Below are 20,567 nucleotides of genomic sequence, written 5' to 3'. Positions count from 1 at the left end.
TGCAGCAAAAAAACTTCAGGACCAGACTTCAAAGAGAAACTGCTGAGCTTCAGTTCATCTGCAAATTTGACACCATCAGCTCAGGATTAAACGAAGTCTCTGAATGGCTTGCCTACTACAAAACCTTGTTATCTCTAGCCTGCTTCTTGCTTGCATATATATACCTGCCCCTGGAAATTTCCACTACATGCATCCGACGAAGTGGGTGTTCACCCACGAAAGCTCATCTCCAAAACGTCTGTTAGTCCATAAGGTGCCACAGGACTCTTTGCTGCTTTTACAGATCCAGACTAACACAGCTACCCCTCCGATACTTAAAAACAATAGACTGTCCCTGTGTTTCTTCATAAATATCTGCATGTGATTTCCCCCCATCACTGGACAAAAAGACCCGGCAAGCTGGAAAGCATGCAGGCTGCTGTCAGCCTTTCATGTAATGCCTTCATCAGATTAAATATCTGAACAGTTCCATTAATCTTGCAGTTAGTTGCACCAAATTGCATTATCCTCACTAGCAACAGCTGGAGGAATAATTGCCTAAAGCCACTATCATATTGCTAACATATTTACCCTCTCTGCCCATGATGGATTCCGTGGTAATCTAATCTTTGGAACCCTCTCCGAGAGACAATGTATCCTGCCGAAGACTATTTTGCCCGCAACTCCCCGTTGTAATGGTTTTATTGAAATAGATACTCTATTATTATTTCCCCCCCTTTACCTTTCGGCAGGCAAGCAGCATCCAGCCTAAAACCTGATTAGCAAAATGTGCAGTGTTTTGAAGTAGGAGAGCGAGAGAGCAGAGGAATAATCAGGCAAATGTGCTCCAGCTCCTATCCTTCCCCATTGTCATGGACTATCTCACTCCAGGAGGGATTTAAAAATGTCATTGCACACTTGTGCATGGCTGCACAGTTTCAGACTCTTGCTTTGTGTCAGTTGCAGGTGTAACTGACCATTGCAGGTGTAACTGACCATTGCCTTCTAACCTATCTCTTACTCCACAATGTGAAATCAGAATCAGGCCTCTAATCTTTATAATATTTTGCAGCATTTACACGGTGATCTAAATTGCCACTAAGTGAAGTAAATGCCTCACCTGAAGAATGTAGAGGGGGTGGAGAAAAGCAGAAACAAACACTCTAATAAATGCCAGGATTGGCTCACCCATTCTTATTTAGCAGTCATAGGGCACAATTCCACTCTCTATTACAGTGGAGTCAGGGTACCCACTGAAGGGTTACAGCAGTGTAAATCCATCATGGCCAAGGAGAGAAGAATCGGGTTTTTAAGCACAGTATAATCATCCAGCAGTTTCTACAGACTGCATAATGAAGCTGCTTGGAGCAAAAGTGATGCACAATTTCTGGTAATTTTGGAACTACCGGTTAAAACTGTACATTCCCCATTCTTCAAAAAGTGACATATTAAATTGTGAATATTGCATCACATTAAGGAGCAGGAAGAAATTGCAAGCACCATCTGAAATTCACAGGTACAGAAACACTGTCGGCATCCTTAATATGAAAGTTTTTAATTTGATAGTTTATATTCCATTAGCATCCTCATCTATCAGACTTGAAGTGCACAAATGGACCATAGGACACACCACTTTGCGTTTGCAGAGACAGAGCTGTGAGGTGCATAAGAAAATATTTCTTGAGGCTCAAAAACAAAAAAAAAAACCCTCCCACACAACTCTCTGCCCCCAAACCAAAAAAAAGAGATGGGAAAATGAGTGGTGAGCATGAGGTGCAGATAATATTTAAAACCAGCACAGTTATATTTCTGCAGAGTCCCTGGAAAAGTTCATAAATATATATGAGCTCCCAAGATCTAATTAGAAACGGAAGATCTATAACAGCAAATCAAGCTAATAGTCCATTTGGGGTGGTATCCTACAGTCCAACATGACCAATGACAGTTGGTTCAGAGGCAAGCAAGAAAATAATACCCACAATGCATCTGACGAATGCTCTCTCATGAGGGAGGGTTCTTCTCGATCTTGCAGATGGTGACCAGTATAGGCCCTGAATCTTGACCAGTGACACTCTTTGTACTTTGGATCTTCTAACTGTACGATCCTTAATCCTGGTCTACACTTGACAGTGTTAAAAAGCCATACCCCTTAGCACTGTAGCTATACCGACCTAACCCCTGGTGTAGACACAACTATGTTGATGGAAGAATGCTTACAGCTACACATTTGGGGAGGTGGAGTTCCTACAGTGATGGAGAGACCCCTTCCATTGCTGTTATATGCATCTACATGCTGGATTATCCCAGCATAGCTATGGAGCCGTAGTTCTGCCACCATAGTCCCTGTGGTGTAGAGAATATCCTCAATTATGTGAATATCTATCTACATTTTATTTAGGTACTCGCCTTAATCGTATCCCATGGCAGAGTTATGCTGGTTAATTATGTTACATTAAATGGTATTTCCTTTAGTCCATTTTAAATGTGCTAGCCAAGTTTTTTAAGTGTCTCATGAACTTGAGTGCCTCACTTTTGGGGTATGCAACTTGAGATCCCTCAAAGGGCCAGATTTTCCAAGGTCAGACTCTCAACACTTTCTGAAAATCAGGCCCCTTTAAAGAATCTCAAATTGGACGCCCAAAACCTGAGCCACCCCAGATGATTAGGCATTTCTGAATACCTTGGTCGTTGCCCTTTGGTGTCAGGAGTGTGCTCCTGAGGCGAGCACAATCCTCTTCTGTAGAAATGGACAGCATTTAGATTCCTGGATGAACCTTCCCTACAGCCAGGTAGGTTATGTTCTCTTGCACTTGGGTACTTTGATTTGATTCACGCCTGCTTGCAAGCTACTGTTGTTATGCTAAGGATTACCCATACACTATATAGGCATTTTCTATATAATATGATTTTGCAAAGCCAGATTATTCCCTCTATTTTACCCTGTTCTACAATATAAGAACAAGTGACCACTCAATAAAACTAAAGGCCAGATGCATTTAAAGAACCAATAAAAATATTTCTCCAGGAAGTGTGTTGTGGACCTGCGGAACTCAGTGCTGCAGGAAGCTGTCAAGACAAATGAAGTAGTAGGGCTTTCAACAAGGATGGATACTTAAGACCACTTGAGCTGTGCGATCCAAGATCTAGGTAATCATATCTCATTGTTCAGGACAGTGTCACACTCTGATTTCAAAACTAGAACAATATAAAATGAACATGACGCACATTAAAGGGTCTAAAAACTGGCAAACTGATCAGTCTCAAAATGTATTTGTAAATGAGGAACCAGCATTAAACAGGTGTGTTTCCAGTAGGGGCCCACAAGGACTGGAATTGGCCCTACGCTATTTAACATTTTTATCAATGACCTGAAAGAAAACAAAATCATCACTGATAAAGTTTGCAGATGACACAAAAATTGGGGGAGTGGTAACTAATGAAGAGGACAGGTCACTGATTCAGAGCAATCTGGATCACTTGGTAAATTAAGCAAAGCAAACAATATGTCTTTTAATTTAGCTAAATGTAAATGTGTACATCTGGGAACAAAGAATGTAAGCCATGCTTACAGGATGCGGAACTCCATCCTGGGAAGCAGTGACTCTGGAAATGATTTGGGGATCATGGTGGATGATCAGTTGTACATGAGCTCACCGTGTGATGCTGTAGCCAAAAGCATTAATGTGAGCTTGAGATGTGTAAATAGGGAACTCTCAAGTAGGAGAAGGAAGTTATTTTATCTCTATATTTGGCACTGGTGCAACTGCTGCTGGAATACTGCGTCCAGTTCTGAAGGCCACAATTTAAGAAGGATGTTGAAAAATTGGAGAAAGTTCAGAGAAGAGCCACAGCAATGATTAAAGGATTAGAAAATCTGCTTTATAGTTACAGATTCAAGAAGCTCCATCTATTTAGCTTAATAAAGAGAAGGTTGAGGGGTGACTTGACTACAGTCTATAAGTATCTACATGGGGAACAAATATTTAATACTGGGCTCTTCAATCTAGCAGAGAAAGGTGTAACACGATTCAATGGCTGGAAGCTGAAGCTAGATAAATTCAGACTGGAAACGAGGCATACAGTTTAACAGTGCAGGTAATTGCCCATTGGAACAATTTACCAAGTGTTGTGGATTCTCCATCACTGGCCATTTTAAAATCAAGCTTAGATGCTCAGACTAGATGATCACAGTGGACCCTTCTGGCCTTGGAGCCTATGAATAAGAGCAACTGATCACCAGAGGGATCAGGAAGGAATGTCCAATCTCCTTCTTCCTATGCTTCATGTATAGCATTACCCAAAGGGCTAGATGCATTATAAAATGGCTTAACCATATTCAGAAGCATCATGTATTGGCCTCTGTTGGAGGCAGTCTATCTTTTGTGTTAGGCCTATGGATCCAGCTACTCCTATGCTCTTGTGAAATGGTCAGGTACACTTAGGGATGAATGTGAATGATTCGGTAAGGTGGAAGTGTCTTTGACATAGTGGGGATGGAAGAAGGGGAAGGATCACAGGATCACTGCTTGGTTACTGTCTTTACACGCTGAACCTTTTCTCCACAACCAACTCAGATGAGCAACACCCCCACCTTGTTTTGTGAAACTCTTTCAAGACCTTGCTGCTTTGGGGGGGGGAGGGGCGGAAGGAGCAGGGGTTGGATTAGTTCCTCATGTGGATGTACCAGCCTCCCTAGAAGTAGCAATATCAGGAGCCAGAAGCAGCATCCCCCGGTCACTTGAGGAAGCCAAGTATTTTTGGTATGCCCACAAGTACCAGCTATTTTCACAGTGTCAATCCATTTCTGTTCATCACACTTATATTGAGAATTGCTGCAGTACTGAGACTGAGTCTAAGTGTCTTGTCACAATTAAAAAAAAATCAACATTAATATTCAGAGAAGGGACTGAGCCTACACCCCGCCCCCCGTCCCCGCCCCCTGTTCAAACAGCCCTGAGATTTGGGGACAGGCCCATGGGGATATTTGGATCTGTGAGTCTGAACTTTGTGGCTGGCCCTACCTCTTTAACATAGCTTAACTAGAACTTCAGCATTGAAAACCACTTTTCTTTGCAGGCAGGGGCTGTGTTGTTTGGGAATTCCAACCTGGATCTGGGTTATGCGGACGAACAGAAATCACCTCTTGTGATCATCGTGGTTCAAAATCAAAATGCAATTTTGGGGCTTGGGACCATTTGTACTGGTATCTGTTCAGTGGAAGCAAAACACCGGAAGGAATATAGCCTTTGTGATTTGCAGAGATTGGGCCAGAAACCCAAGGAATGTGACACCACACAGATCCCAAAAGGTGTCATTGCTGACAGCATCACACACACATTTACAGAGAGCAGATGCTCTGAGATCAGCCATGCAGAACTGAAGACAGTTTGCACAGTGCTGCAAATCAAAAGCACCAGGTGGAGCCGAAACCCACAGAACTTGCATCTTACACCTGTCTGTGGCTACGTCTACACTACGGGCTAAATTCGAATTAGCTTAAACTGATTTTATAAAACAGATATTATAAAGTCGATTGTGCGCGTCCACACTAGGAACATTAATTGTTAGTGTGGACGGAAATCGACATTATTGGCCTCCGGGAGGCTATCCCAGCAGTGCATCACTGACCGGCTCTGGACCAGCAATCAGAACTCAGAGGCCTGCCAGGTAAACAGAAAGCCCCACACTTTTGAATTCAATTTCCTGTTGGCGCGTGTGGAGCTCTGATCAGCACAGGTGACCGCACGCAGAGCTCACACACTAGGTAACAATGCAGTCTCCTGAAGATCGACAAAAGAGCACCAGCATGGACCGCACAAGAGGTAACTGGATCTGATCGCTATATGGGCCGAGGATCAGTGAATAACAGAACTCCAATGTCTAAAAGACAAAAATGAAAAAATATTTAAAAAATGTCCAAAGGCTATGAGGGATAAAGCCACAGCAGGGACTCAGTGCAAGTGGAAGAGTGAAAGTTAAAGAGCTCAGACAAGCATACCAGAGAACCCAAAGCAGCAAACGAAGATCAGGTCAGGGCCCAAAACATGCCGCTTTTCTACCTGGCTGCACTGCAATTTTTAGGGGCTGTGCCACCACTATGACCCTCACCCTTGTCCCGTTGGATTCCGGTGGGGTTATAATCTCAACCATGGCTGGAGGATGTCAGTGGAGGGGGAAGATAGACTCTGGGAAACGTGCAGGTCATAGTGGATGGCTTTGCTGCAATGGGATTCCCTAACTGTGGGGGGCCATAGATGGAACCCATATCCCTATCTTGGCCCCGGAGCACCAGGGCACCCAGTACGTAAACCGCAAGGGGTACTTTTCAATGGTGCTGCAAGCACTGGTGGATCACAAGGGACGTTTCACCAACATCCACGTGGGATGGCCAGGAAGGGTCATGACGCTCGCGTCTTCAGAAGCACTACTCTGTTTAAACGGCTGCAGCAAGGGAATTACTTCCCAGACCAGAAAATAACAGTTGGGGATGTTGAAATGCCTGTCGTTATCCTGGGGGACCCAGCCTACCCCTTGATGCCATGGCTCATGAAGCCATACACAGGCAGCCTGGACAGTGGTCAGGAGCTGTTCAACTACAGGCTGAGCAAGTGCAGGATGGTGGTAGAATGTGCATTTGGCCGTTTTAAAGGGCGCTGGCGCACATTACTTACTCGCTCAGACCTCAGCCAAACCAATGTCCCTTTGTTATTGCTGCTTGCTGTGTGCTCCACAATCTCTGTGAGAGTAAGGGGAGACCTTTATGGCAGGGTGGGAGGCTGAGGCAAATCACCTGGCGCTGATACGAGCAGCCAGACACCAGGGCGATTAGAAGAGCACACCAGGAAGCGGTGCGCATCAGAGAAGCCTTGAAAACGAGTTTCATCACGGCCAGGGTACGGTGTGACTGCTGTGTTTGTTTCCCCTTCAAGAACCCCCCCCCCTTCATTGACTCCTTCCCTGTAAGCAACCCACCCTCCCCTTTGATTACAGCTTGCTTAAGAAATAAAAAGTCACTATCATTTAAAAATCATGTATTCTTTATTAAAAGTCATTCCCTGTAAGCAACCCACCCTCCCCCTTTGCATGTATTCTTTGTTAAAAGTAATTATAAAAAGAGGCAGAGAATTATCAAGGTATCCCGGGGTGTGGTTTGGGAGGAGGATAGGAGGGAAGGAAAAGGCTATTAAGCACATTTCAATGTAATGACAGCCTTTTGGTTGGACTGTCCACGGGGTGGAGTGGGCGGGTGCAGAAAGCCTTCCCCCACGCGTTCTAACACGTCTGGGTGAGGAAGATATGGAACATGGTGAGTACTGAGGGTGGTTAAACATGGGCTGCAGTGGCACTCTGTAACCCCGCTGCTCTTCCTGAAGATCCACCAGACGTCGGAGGATATCAGTTTGATCACGCAGCAGCTCCAGCGTTGCATCCCGCCACCGCTGATCTTCCTGCCTACACCTCTGATCTTCCTGCCGCACCACCTCTCATCTCGAGCGTCTCTCCTATCTTCACGTTGGTCCCTCCTGTCCTCACGTTCACTGGCATCTTTCCTGTACTTTGCTAGCATGTCCTTCCACTCATTCTGATGAGCTCTTTCATTGCGGTTACTTCCATGATTTCAGAGAACATTTCATCTCGCGTCCTCTTCTTCCTCCGCCTTATCTGAGCTAGCCTTCGGGATGGAGTAGGGAGGCTTGAAAAATGTGCAGCTGCATGGGGAGGGAAAACAGGGAGAGAAGTATGTAAAAAGATACATTTTACAGAACAATGGTTATACTCTTTCACAGTGAACAACACTATTCACCTTACATAGCACATGTGATTTCACTACAAGGTCGCATTTTGCATCGTTTAATATTGAGTGCCTGTGGCTCTGGTGTTACAGATCTCACAGACGCAGGTCCGGGCATCATAATTCAGCTTCATGCGGCCATGGTAAGGCTTTATGTTTGACTTCTCCAGCCTTCATATACACAGTGCCCTATGATGCCTTTTTCCTGTTAACAGGCAGCAGCAGACGCCAACCCCCCTCTCTTCCAATATCCAAGGGATTGCTTTACTCCCCCCCCACCGCATGGCTGCTATCATGGAAGATCACTGCTAATCACCCCCCCTCCCCCCCCACCCGCGTGGCTGGTAGCTGGGAAGATTCCTGCTAGCCAAACGCAGAAAAGCTCAGCGCTATCCTTCCTCCCCTCCCCCTGCTTTGCTACATGCAAGGAAGGATTTGATTTAAGCAACAGCCCAGTAGGAAAATGGCCATCTCTGTCCCCTTAATTAAATTCCTGAATTTCCAACCAGGTACCATGAACGATATAACTCTCCTGAGAATAACACAGCGAGATAAAGAACGGCTGTTTCTTGAATGCCAGCAATCACCGGGACCATACGCAGCTGTGCTTTGTCATGCAATGATACCCAATTACTTGCTACATGCATGGCGTGGGCAAGTGTCCTACCATGGTGGACGGAATAAGGCTGCCTTGCCCAGAAACCTTCTGCAAAGGCTTTTGGAGTACCTCCAGGAGCGATTCATGGAGATTTCTTGGGAGGATTTCCGCTCCATCCCCAGACATGTTAACAAACTTTTCCTGTAACTTTACTGGCTGCAAATGCATCCCAAGCCCTGATGGCAAATCAATCATTAAAAAACGCTTGCTTTTAAACCATGTTTCATATTTACAAAGGTACACTCACCAGAGGTCGCTTCCATGGCTTCACTGTCTGGGCTAGTGGCTTGGGAGGGCTGGGAGGGTAATTCCGTCTGGGTCACAAAAAGCTCCTGGCTGTTGGGCTACTAATGGAGTGCTGTGTGCTCGCTGCAAGGTCGTCTCTCTCTTCCTCCTCCTCCTCCTCATCTTCCCCCTCCGCTGAATCCTCCGCCATGGTTGAGATTATAACCCCCACCTCGGAATCCACGGACAGGGGGGTAGTGGTGGCGCAGCCCCCTAAAATTGCATGCAGCTCAGCGTAGAAGCGGCATGTTTTCGGCCCTGACCCTGATCTTCCGTTTGCTGCTTTGGTTTTCTGGTATGCTTGTCTGAGCTCCTTAACTTTCACTCTGCACTGCACTGAGTCCCTGCTGTGGCCTTTTCCCATCATAGCCTTTGAAATTTTTTCAAATATTTTTCATTTCGTCTTTTAACGGAGTTCTGTTAGCACTGAATCCTCTCCCCATATAGCGATCAGATCCAGTACCTCTCCTGCGGTCCATGCTGGTGCTCTTTTTCGATTCTCAGGAGACTGCATTGTTACCTGTGCTGATGAGCTCTGCGTGGTCACCTGTGCTGATCAGAGCTCCACGCTGGCCAAACAGGAAATTGAATTCAAAAGTTCGCGGGGCTTTTCCTGTTTACCTGGCCAGTGCCTCTGAGTTCTGATTGCTGTCCAGAGCGGTCAGTGGGTGCACTGTGGGATACCTCCGGAGGCCACTATTCCGATATAATAATATCGATTTTAGCGTTACTCCTCTCATTGGGGAGGAGTACAGAAATCGATTTAAAGAGCCCTTTAAATCGATTTAAAGAGCACTGTAGTGTGGACGGGTGCAGCGTTAAATCGATTTAATGCTGTTAAAATCGATTTAACGGCATAGTGTAGACCAGGCCTGTGTCAGTGAACAGCAAACAGAAGGGTGTGGTTAGGAGCCTGCCAGGAGGTTCAACCCTCTATCAAACAAGTCACTTTCCTGACCCAAATTTGTTTGAATCTCTCCAAAGGAAAGTCCAGCTCCTCATCTGTAGAGGACCTGAGAAGCCCCATATGTTTAGAGATGGACACACTCATGCCTGCATTTATTTAAAGGGTGGGATTTTAAGACACTTGCAAGGATGGATGTTGCTGGCTGTTTCAATCTGTCACTTAAAATCCAATTTTGTCATTTTTCTTCTGAGCCTCTGTAACGGTGTGGTGACTCACCGGCATGGCACCTCCTGCTGGTTGTCCAGGGAATTAGCTTTTCAGCCTCTGGAGTGCCCTTTGCAGGCCGGTGTCCTGCTTGCCACTGGCCCCCCTGCCCCTCCTGGACCCTGGTGCCCTTTACCCAGCGGTTCTGCCCACCGCAGCAAACCCCAATCTGGGTCTCTCCACTCAGGGGAACCCCTAGCCCCCTATCCCCATCTCACCTCAGTGGCTACTGCCACTCACCGTCTAACCCCCGCTCACTGGGGCATACTGCAGTCTGTAATGGCCACTAATCATTGGCAAGGGGGGTTTGGACCTGCTGCCTTGGCCTACCCTGGGCTGCACCCCTGCAACCTCAGTCCCTTCCTGGCTCTTCATCAAAGATCTGTAGCCTAGGGGTTTGCCAGGTTGGAGCTCCCCAGCTCCTCTAGCCTTTCCCCAGCCCTGCTCCATGCTTGGTACCCTGCTCAGCTCCCAGGCAGCCAGGTCCCTCTCTTTCTATGGCCAGAGAGAGACTCTACCAGCTCCTGGCTCACTGGCCTTTTATAGGGCCAGCTGTGGCCTGATTGGGGTGTGGCCCAGCTGCGGCTGCTTCCCCAATCAACGAGCCTTTAGTTCGCAGCTCCAGCCCTCTCCCAGGGCTGGCTTTAACCTCTTCCAAGCCGAAGCAGGTGACCACCCCGCTACAGCCTCCCAATGCTGGAATTTTCACAACGTGGCGGGGAGGTCCTGCATGCCCCCTCTTTAAATCCCTGCTTCTTCCAACGCCCACCCACAGGCCTGGGCATGTAACTAGCCAATCAAGGATCCTCAATGGCTGATTCCACAGCCTATTTGTTGCCATGGCTCCGGGTTGTTTCCACCACTTGAGTGGCTCTCAGTGAAATTTGTTCATTTGGCCCTTAATGCAGCAGCAATTAATCCTTTGCACTTTTAGCTTCCATGTTATGTACACCCTGATCTCTGCTTCCTTTTCCTTATGAGCCTGATCCTGTGAGGTACGTGGAGTCCTCAACTTCCAGGATACCCCTCCCATAGCAGGATCATGCCCAAAGCCTCCAGCCTGCAGTGCCTCACCCTGAACTGCCTCACCAATTGGTTTCATAGGTCAGCTGGACAATGGATATCAGAAGTAGCTCTCTCCCGCGTCTCCTTAAAAGCTGTCTCTAGACTGGAGCGGATTGCATCCACCGTTATCTTTACGGAAATACAGCCTGTGGAGGCTACAGGTCCCAGCATGTCTGGTTAGGTGAAGATGGAGCATTCCAGGCTGGGCTTTGGAGTCTGGCTGTGCTGTGCCTCTAGTTAGAAGACGATGGCATCTCTTGTCTGCATGGGACCCGTGAGCCACACCTTGGACACCTCTTAGTCACTGTGTGTGCCATTTTCTTCCTTCTTATTTGCCTTTTTTGGCTACTTCCACTTTCATTGTTCCAGCTCTTGGTTTACCCGTTAGAACCCTCTTCATATGTTACTCCCGAGCCTTATACAACATCCCCACCCCACCAGACTTGATAATGAAAATTCAAGCTCTGGCCAATTGGGATGGCAAGGAGATGGTATGGGTCCAACCTTCATGCCAGGCGGCTTCGTCTCTCTGGGTAGCTTGGCTCTCACTCTCTCCTGGTGTCACTATCACTCTCCCCCTTCAGGGCTCAGCCAATGTTACTTTCGATTAGATAGAACCCCCGGGCTCCTGCATTCAAACTAAGACTTCAACCTGAAACTCAACAGCTCCAGCATTCAGGGTATTCAGCACCTGAGTTCCTGTTAGGCCCATTCTAGAGAAATACCCACGTTGTGCAGTTTGGATTTGGACTCCCCCAGAGTTTGGGATGGGGAGGAATGGCTTGATCCATTTTACTTGTGGGCCCTTCTATACAGTGCTGCCTCCAGGGCAGCTTCATATCAGACAGAGAATCAGCAGGTTCCCCCTTGCCTTAGAGTTACATTTGCTACTGTCCCTGCTGCACTCCTAGGCCTCACCTGTTCATATAGCAAAGATCTGAGACCAAGATCCCCCCATTCGGTAGCATGCAGCTAGTCACGGTACCACCATGGGCTTGTACGTGCCTGACACAGAGCCAGTAGCTGAACAGTTGCTTGCCTTCCTTCCCTACCACGTGATGCGTCACGAATCAACTACATATCTGTTTACTGGATTAGACTTTGTGCCATCAGAGATCAAGCTGCAGAAGTGTGATCCTGCCCCCAAATCAAGTCAGCAAAGGATTCTGGCTTGGGGCTGATCATCCTGGAGCTTCTTTCTCTGTGCAAAAATGGAGGTTCCAAAAGCATTCTATCCCTCCCTCTATTTCCTGCAGTTACCACGTGGCATAACTGAGGGAAGAGAGTTCCCACATGAAGAAAGGGAGACCTAAGGTCAGAAGACCTGGGCACACCTCCCCACTTTCTCTTGAAGCCTCTTTGTCTATCACAGTAATTGGGTCTGTAGAGACAAAGCAGAGACATTGAAAATGGTTTTAACAGCTGATCTAAGAGATAATGATTGCTTCTTGAGCTCCCAGAGAGCATTGGAGGGCTAATTCCTATTTGAATGAGGTGTCACTCAGGCCAAGTGTCTCTCTCTCCCTCTGCATAGGAAGCTGGATGAATTGCAGCGAATTGCAGATTGCTCCCACAGGTGGAAACGGTTGGGATTCCTCAGCACAGGAACAAGGCATTCTCCCCCTCTCAGGTCACTCACAGGGTGCAGAGGAGAATACCCCTGTCCTTCTGGAGCCATGCACTGCCAATAGGGTGGGGAGAGGAAATCACAAAGAAAATGAAAAGGGATTGATCCCTCTAGAATGAGCTGAACTGGCACCCTCAGATCCAAACAGCCCTCAGATCTGGCTCCTAGCCCAAAACCAAACTCACAAAGTAAAAGTTTTTTCACTCTCCACCCCCATGAAGTTTTTTCACTCTTCACCCCCATGACAACCCTCAAACTAAGTACCACCTCCACAGCAGTCACAGAGACCCTCCAATCCCTCACTCCTGAAGCAGCTTGTTTCTATACATCTACATACATGCATAATAAAATATGTGGAAGGAGGAGCCTGTTTCCTGCACGGTAGCATCAGTAAAGTGAGATGTCCTCTGGATGCTGCAAAATCTCATAAAAAATTAAGATGGGACCACAATCCCTGCAAGACTTGCTAGCAGACCTATCAGCCAAAGGGCAGAGCATCCTACCTGTATGCTACACACATGCTTAAGGCATGTGATCATCTCTCCTTCTAATGGCTGGCTCAGACAGATATAACAGCCTGCTACTCATGCACAGCTCAAGGAAGTCTCCTTTAGTTGAAACGGTAGAGACCTGTGCTTTTGGTACTGAATGTCCTGGATTTGACCCCGGATCATGACCATTATCTGAGCCGTCAAATTCCCCAGAAACCAACCAATGGTAATTTCGTAGGGACACACCTCTGTATTGCAGCCAATGAAGTGAAATCAAGACTTGCTCAAAGCCACCACAGGAGTCGGTGGCAGAGCAGGGATTACATCCTTAAGAGTAGTTCACTGCACCAGGACTGCCCCAACTGCACAGCTTTAATTTCAGACCTATATCACTCACTGTCACTTTAAATACCCAGAAATACAAGAACCGCATTTGTGCATAGTGCTCGGCATTAAGTTCCACATGCATATTCAAATGAAAAGGATAGAGCTGTTCATTGTTGAAGCACAACAGCAGAATAGGCAGGTAGCTTCCTTTGAACTCCAGCAAAGATTGGTTTTACACAGCAGGAAAACAACAACAAGAAGGAAAAAAAACCCAACCCATCTCACACTGTCTGTTTGGTTTCTATAATTACATTCACAGTCACTCTTCCAGGACAGCTGTGCTGAGGGAGGCAAAAGAGTGGAGCCAAAAGAAGAGGATAAAATTGTCAGCAGCTTTCAAAGCAGCCTGTGGGGTTGCTAAGGAAGAAGGTGGAAAGCTTAGGTATTGAAATCTGCTAACAAGGAGAGACAGAAACACTAAGAGCAGGAGAATGCATCAGTATGTCAGATAGTTGTCACAATGACCTGAGAACGAAACATCTTCTGGTAGGGTTAAGTCACAAAAGAAATAATGAGATGCAAGTTGCTAACAAGCCTACGAAAATCCAGAGGAATTTTGGGTTGTGTGGAAAAAAAAATAGAGTGTTCAAAAAATCTAATTTTGATTAAATGGCTTGATAACAAATATACACATGAAATACATACAATGTGCTAGCTAGCCAAGGAAGTGCTGTATATGGGCACTATTTTGTAGGCTAAAAAACAGAATCTGATCTGGGTTACACTGGTATAAATCTGGAGTGATTCTGTTGGCTTCCATAGTGCTGCGTCAGGCTTATGATAGTATAGATGGGATGAAAATCTGGACCAGCAGGCCTGACTTGCCAATGTGTTATCCTGACTGTATACTCCACGGAGTCAATGGAGTTACACCAGCATAACAGAGTGAAGAATCAGACACAGCACATTTTATTAGATGTATAGAAAAGTCAAACACTCCCCTCCGTTTGCAGATACTGAGCAGCTGCTCAAAGACAGAATTTATGATATATTCAATCATACAAATCAAGAGGCAATTAAAATACATTAATATTTTGTTCATATTCATTATTTCCCCTCCCCAATACTTATTACGCTTTTATTAGCATTTATTTCACTATCTCGGATGAAAATCTAGGGCCTACTCATGAAATCTTACTCCTGTGAAAGCAAAATTACCATTGTCTTCAGCAGACTGAAAACAGTACAATGGAAGTGGGCTAGAGTCTAACCTTAGATACATCAATGTAATCTAGAGCAACCCCATAGACTCCACTGCAGAGTTTGGCCTGTGAGAATGTGGTATCACCTCAGGAATAAGAAAGGAAAAAAATCGGCAAAACCACAGCAGGAATTAAGAATACTCACCTGCTGAAAGAGAGGGCAATGCAGCAAGCTGCAGCCAGTTACCGAATGGCCACTTTAGGACTGCAGCTGCTTTCAAATTTAAAAGGCCAGTTACCAGACAGGCAAGGTGGGAAAAATTCCTATTAATGGGCATCCCTGCATGGGGGAGAGTTAGTAGGGACCAAGAAATCAGAAAGAAAGGGATTACAGTTTTCCTCTTTATTATGGATATTTGATAGGTCTTAATTGGGCTAACATACCTGCGTGTGTGTGTGTGTGCATGTTAGTTAGTTAAAGCCCTGTTGTTTTCTCACTCTGGAGAATCTCTCCTTCACCTTCTAGTGGGAATGCAAGTCTCAGGATATTCAAGTCCTGCTTCACCTTGAGGTAAATCAAGAGTAACTCTTTTGGCCTCCTGGGGTGTAAGCGCAAAAAGAGATCAGAACCTGGCCCTCTCCATTTTAAATTATAAACCCCACAAAGCTATAGAAGTTTGTACATTTTAAAACCTGAACTGAGGGTCCCAATTTCTCAGCTGGAACTTTTGAAATGTGCTCAGTTGGCCCCAAGGGATTTCAGCTGCTACCTCCACGTTGACTTGTGTTCGTTTGGCAGAAGTTATTGCTGGTACCCAGTTAAACATGGGCTCATTAAAGAAAAAGCCTCAAGACCAGTCAGATGCTGAATCTTACCTTTGGGTTGGATTTGAAATATAATAGGTCTTCAGGTCATAGTTGTTTCATAACTGTGCAGTTTGTGGCCAGCTGAGGGTCAGTTTACCTCACCACCTCTGAGACTTCTGGCGCTCTCTAGGGCAAACAAACCATTCAGAAAGCAGGATAGGGCTCTCAAGAAAAAAAACACAGGCTCAGCTGGGTTTTGAACTCAGATCTGGGAAGGTGAAAGTCTCTACGTTAGACTCATTGAACCTGTGGCATAGTGCCAGTCTTCGGCCACCGCAGGTATCTAGCAGGAAGTAGGCTAAAGAGACATGAAGAAACTCGGAGATTAGGAGTTCTCCGAGTCAGATGCTGAATCTGATTTTATCTATTGAGTTGTTGATGCACCAGTCAAAGGAAAATATTTCGCTGAAACTTAAGAACCCCTGCTTCTTCAAGAATATTATAGCACCCGAAAAAGTGGGTATTCACCCATGAAAGCTCATGCTCCAATAGTCTGTTAGTCTATAAGGGGCCACAGGACTCTTTGCTACTTTTATAGCACCATTGAGCTCCTTAACTGACAAAGGTTTGCATGTGTGGACCCCACAAGACAGACACATCTCTTGGGCCTCCATGGAGCAATGATCAAACATATGATGCTTACAGAGGCTGAGAATACTTTGAGAAGACAGTCACTTATTGTTCTCACATGAAGCATTCTGTTTCCCTTCAAGTTCTCTGCCTCTCAGCCTTGCTTTTCTTTCTTTCTTGTGCATGTGAGAAGCTATAACTATAGCACCAGTCTCTCTCCTTCATGGCCGGATACAAGTGCTGAACTTTTTCAGAGGTAGAGAGGAGACTTACTGCAATACCGTCATTTAAACAAAACGTGGGACTCAGAAGCCTGGCACTTCATAGCGCTTGATATGTCGTACAAAGAAACATAGCGCAAAAAGAGAGCTAAAGAAAAGAAATGATGTCACTACTAACTCAACCCTCAGATTCAAAGGCAGCCTTCACAAGTGGCCTGATTTTACTCATTCCATACTGTGGTCCTTCCCATTAACTTATACATCTGCCGTGCTCCCTTCCCCCAAGTAGTCCTTCACATTTCCAGCACTGGGGAAGATCTTTGTGATATGATACGTTCTCTCCTTTCTTATGTGCTTTGATGCGCAGTGAAATAGTTACACAATGCTGCCATTTAAATCATCGCTGGCTGTGGTGTATAGGAATTGGGTACTATCCCTTTAAGTAGTTTGTAAGTTCTTTAGTGACCCTTCCTGCCTTCTGTGTTTCAGAAGCCGGCAGAATCCTTCCTGAGCAGCAGTGCATAAAATGTAGCTAGGTTTTGATGTTCTATATGTTTAGTAAACATGATTGTGTAAACCTGGTATAGTAAACACCGTGCCTGTGTTGCTCCTACATATTGTGTACATTGTGTAAAGAGAAAAGAACAACACTGGGCATCTGAGTTGCATCTCACTGAGTGGGGCAGTTCAAAGGTCAGAGCTATTGTTCAGGCTCTCTGCAACTCAGTCAGATGTCTCTCCATCGGTTACACTTGGTTCACATTTTGAATGTTGCCCTCACAACCATAACAGCTAAAAACTTACATTTAAAAACAGTGAACACAGAAATTCTAGAGAACAAATGAGAGGTCTGTCTGTGTCCCCCTGGTTTGTCCTTCATGCCTGCACAGGCAGGCTCACCCACACTTTGGTAAACACTACTATAAGACTCAGATTTTTAAGGGCATTTAGGCATTGCTGTATTCAGTGCTGCAATTCCTAACTGGTTTAGGAGACTAAATCTCATTTACAGAAGGATTTTATGCACTTAGGAGCCAAAATCTCATTGTGAATCGATGGGATTTAGGCCTCTAAGAGCCTAAATCACTTTTGAAAATCAGATTTTTTCGGCTCCTTAATCAGTTAAGCATTGCAACACTGAGCTCAGCAATGCCTAAATATCTTTAAGAATCTGGGCCTCAGTGCCTCTCTCTCATCCTTGAACCATATTTGGAGAAGGAGGAGGTACATGTAGGCTTTCAGCTAAAGGGATATCTGCAACCACTGGAATCTGTTCATACAGCACCCCTCCCACATTACAGTCATATAGCCTTGTGATAAGCCTGAGGTGTGACGGAGGGCAGGAAATAACGACTAGTTTCTTACCAGCATTTTTTGTGTGGTTAACCTTTGTTATACATGGTGTAAAAAGAGTATTTAATCTTTGGCAAATTAAGTCACAAGAATCCCAATCTGGAAGGGAGCCAGAGAGACCTGAAGGAGGTGGCTTCAGACCTTCCAACATTCTCTGGAAGCTAGTGACACCAAAGAAATACTGGAGAAGGTGAAATCCTCCATGCTGCTAGATGTAGCAGGCCCAGAGATGTCAGAAATGTACTCTACATTCCAGATGGATTACGAGGAGAAGTGCAAACTGCTAGATAAAGTCATACAAACATTTAAGTGATAGTTTGGTCCACGCAGGCATGGCACTTCATGACATCATACAACGAACTTCTTTGATCTATCCATTCCACCATCCGCACCGAGCCTTTGGTATGTCAGACAAATAGAGGAGGTGAGCAGTCAGCACAAATAACAAAGAATTTGATAAAAATCTCTGGGGGTTTCAAGGGCCCCAAATCACAAAACACCTCACCAATGCTGTCTTAGGAACACAGCTCCTGGGCAGAAAGACAAGAACTCAGTCTTACAGGAAGAATCAAAAATCTAAACATTTTTGACCTTTTCAGAATTTTGTTTTCTGCCAAACCAATTTGGCAAATGCAACACAAATTTGCAAAATGTGTTGATTGACTCAAACAAGTATTTTTCTATAAAAAAAGTTTAGCCTCCCAAAATTTTGCCCATCTCTAGCAGCAAGCAAAGGTGGTGGATCCATTCAGCAGCTGATCAGGCCAAAGAGAACTGTTTAGAGCAGCTGGTCAGTGATAACTGCATCCAGTCTGTAAAATGTCCAGCTGTAAAGCCCTCCCAGTAATGGAACAAGTATTCTCAGTTTTACACTTCACACTTGAAATACCTTGCATGTGCTTTAATGGCTTCATGCTAAAGGTTTCCAAAATGCCAACTACTACTTGTTGCCAATATGGGCTTCATGCTGTAGAAAGCTGGACACTTAGGAGTTAAGCAAAGCATGTTCTACTAGCACCAGTGGTTTGCTTATTTTGTTTTGATACAAACATACAGTGCTACTTCTGGGTAATAATATAAAGTCCTTGACATGCTACAAATAGTACAAAAGAGCACTTAGTAATATGTGAAAAAAGTGAGCAGAAGGCCAGTTTGTGATGCAACCTGATCTTCCATTCAATGAGCCACTTAAAATACATCTGTATATACTGTACGTTCTGTTTTCAGAAAGCAGCCTGCAGGTGGAACAAACCTAGAAAAAGCCAATGTGTTTTCTTCCCCCTTCACCGCCCTCCCTTGCTGTGCCTTCCTGAAACAAAAAGCCAAGTTCCCCAGCTGCAAATGAAATCAGTGTGGTTACACTACCCATTTCTCCTGTTCTTTTTATGTTCTGTTAAATGAGGCGAGAAAAGCTTCAGACAATGGATAAGGTGCTGGTTTGGATCACAGCCGGGTGGATACTTCAGCAGCTATTGCTCATGGTGAGCAAGGTTGACAAAACATATGTGTCTAACTCCAGAGGGGCCCATTCATTTGTTCCATCTTTCCTCACTTATACAACATAACCTTTTCTGGGAGAAAGAATGGACTTCAGGCTAAAGCCTGGGGATCGGGAGACTCATGGTCAATTTCCAGCTCTGCTACAGACATCTCATGTGATCTAGGGCAGTGATTCTCAAACTAGGTCCACAGCTTGTTTAGGGAAAGCCCCTGGCGGCCTGGGCCAGTTTGTTTACCTGCCGCATCCGCAGGTTCAGCCTATCGCTGCTCCCACTGGCTGCGGTTCGGTATTCCACGACAATGGGGGCTGCAGGAAGCGGTGTGGGCCAAGGGATGTGTTGTATGCCCTTCCTGCGGCCCCTGTTGGCCTGGAGCGGCAAACTGCAGCCAGTGGGAGCCACGATCAGCCGAATCTGTGGACATGGCAGGTAAACAAACTGGCCTGGCCCACCAGGGGCTTTCCCTGAACAAGTGGTGGCCCTAGTTTGAGAACCACTGCTCTAGAGCACATCACTTAGTCTTCCTGCATCTCAGTTCCCCATCTATAAAATGGGAATAGTAGCACTTCCCTACCTCACAGGGGTGTTGTGCGGATAAAAATCCATTAACAACTGAGGACATGTTCAGCTACTCTGGCCAATGGGGGCCATAGAAATCCTTAGACTGAAATAGACCTGCAGAGATTCTGCCTAAGCTGCTCTACCCTGGAACAGGTTCTGGGACTACGACATTTCTGAAAGGCAAATTTATAAGGACTAGGGCCCAGAACCTCAACGGTATGTAGGTGCCTAACTCCCATTGATTTCAGTGGGAGTTGAGTGCCGAAATACCTCTGAGGTGGCTCAGGGAATTGATAATGAGATGAAGACACTTTCACTGCTAGGTCACTGGTTTTAATCAAGTCCTGGCTGGCAATAAGGACAAAGTTGATACCATCTGATAGCTCTTTGGTAACCTGTGTACAGGGACATGATGGTATCAGTCCAGGCCTTAGTGAACAGGTGTCTGCATCACAGAGAAACCCCTGTACCAGTCTTTCTGCAAAATGCTTTGATTCTGTTTTAAAAAGGCGCAACACAGTAAAACAAAGAATAGAAAAGTCAAGCAATAATGAACAATGAAAATAAATAAATAAATAAAAAGGACACATTCCTGGGCACATTCGCAAATGAGAAATAAGATATATAGACCCAGATCCACAGTGGTGGCAAGGACAAAAGCTCCCTTGAATTCAGTGTAGCTATGTCCATTTACACCAGCTGAGGGTCTGACTCATGGATAATAAAAAGAGGGGACAGGAAAAGTTTGTTACAGGGCTGGTCTACACTACGGGGTAAAATCGATTTTAGATATGTGTAAGCAGAGTCAGGATGAGCTGTACCCTGACATCTGGTGGTGAAGTATGGGAAGTGTGGAAAGAATGTCTGGAATGCAAAATCTCAAATATTTGCATAGGCAC

At 45.5% G+C, this 20,567-nt stretch overlaps 1 long non-coding RNA gene across 1 annotated transcript in view; it reads right to left on the bottom strand.

Annotated features, from left to right (window-relative positions):
- LOC116830607 (uncharacterized) overlaps positions 1 to 20,567 on the bottom strand; it is a 73,261-nt gene that overhangs the window by 42,628 nt on the left and 10,066 nt on the right. Inside the window, exon 2 of the long non-coding RNA XR_004375041.2 lies at positions 15,474 to 15,590. This is a non-coding gene — a long non-coding RNA (uncharacterized LOC116830607). The remainder of the gene's footprint in view (positions 1 to 15,473; positions 15,591 to 20,567) is intronic.

The sequence above is a fragment of the Chelonoidis abingdonii genome, chromosome 3, assembly GCF_003597395.2.
Source record: "Chelonoidis abingdonii isolate Lonesome George chromosome 3, CheloAbing_2.0, whole genome shotgun sequence".
In the NCBI taxonomy this organism is placed as follows: domain Eukaryota; kingdom Metazoa; phylum Chordata; order Testudines; family Testudinidae; genus Chelonoidis; species Chelonoidis abingdonii.
The sequence above is the reverse complement of the archived record's forward strand: the minus strand, read 5'-3'. Positions and strand labels throughout refer to the sequence as shown.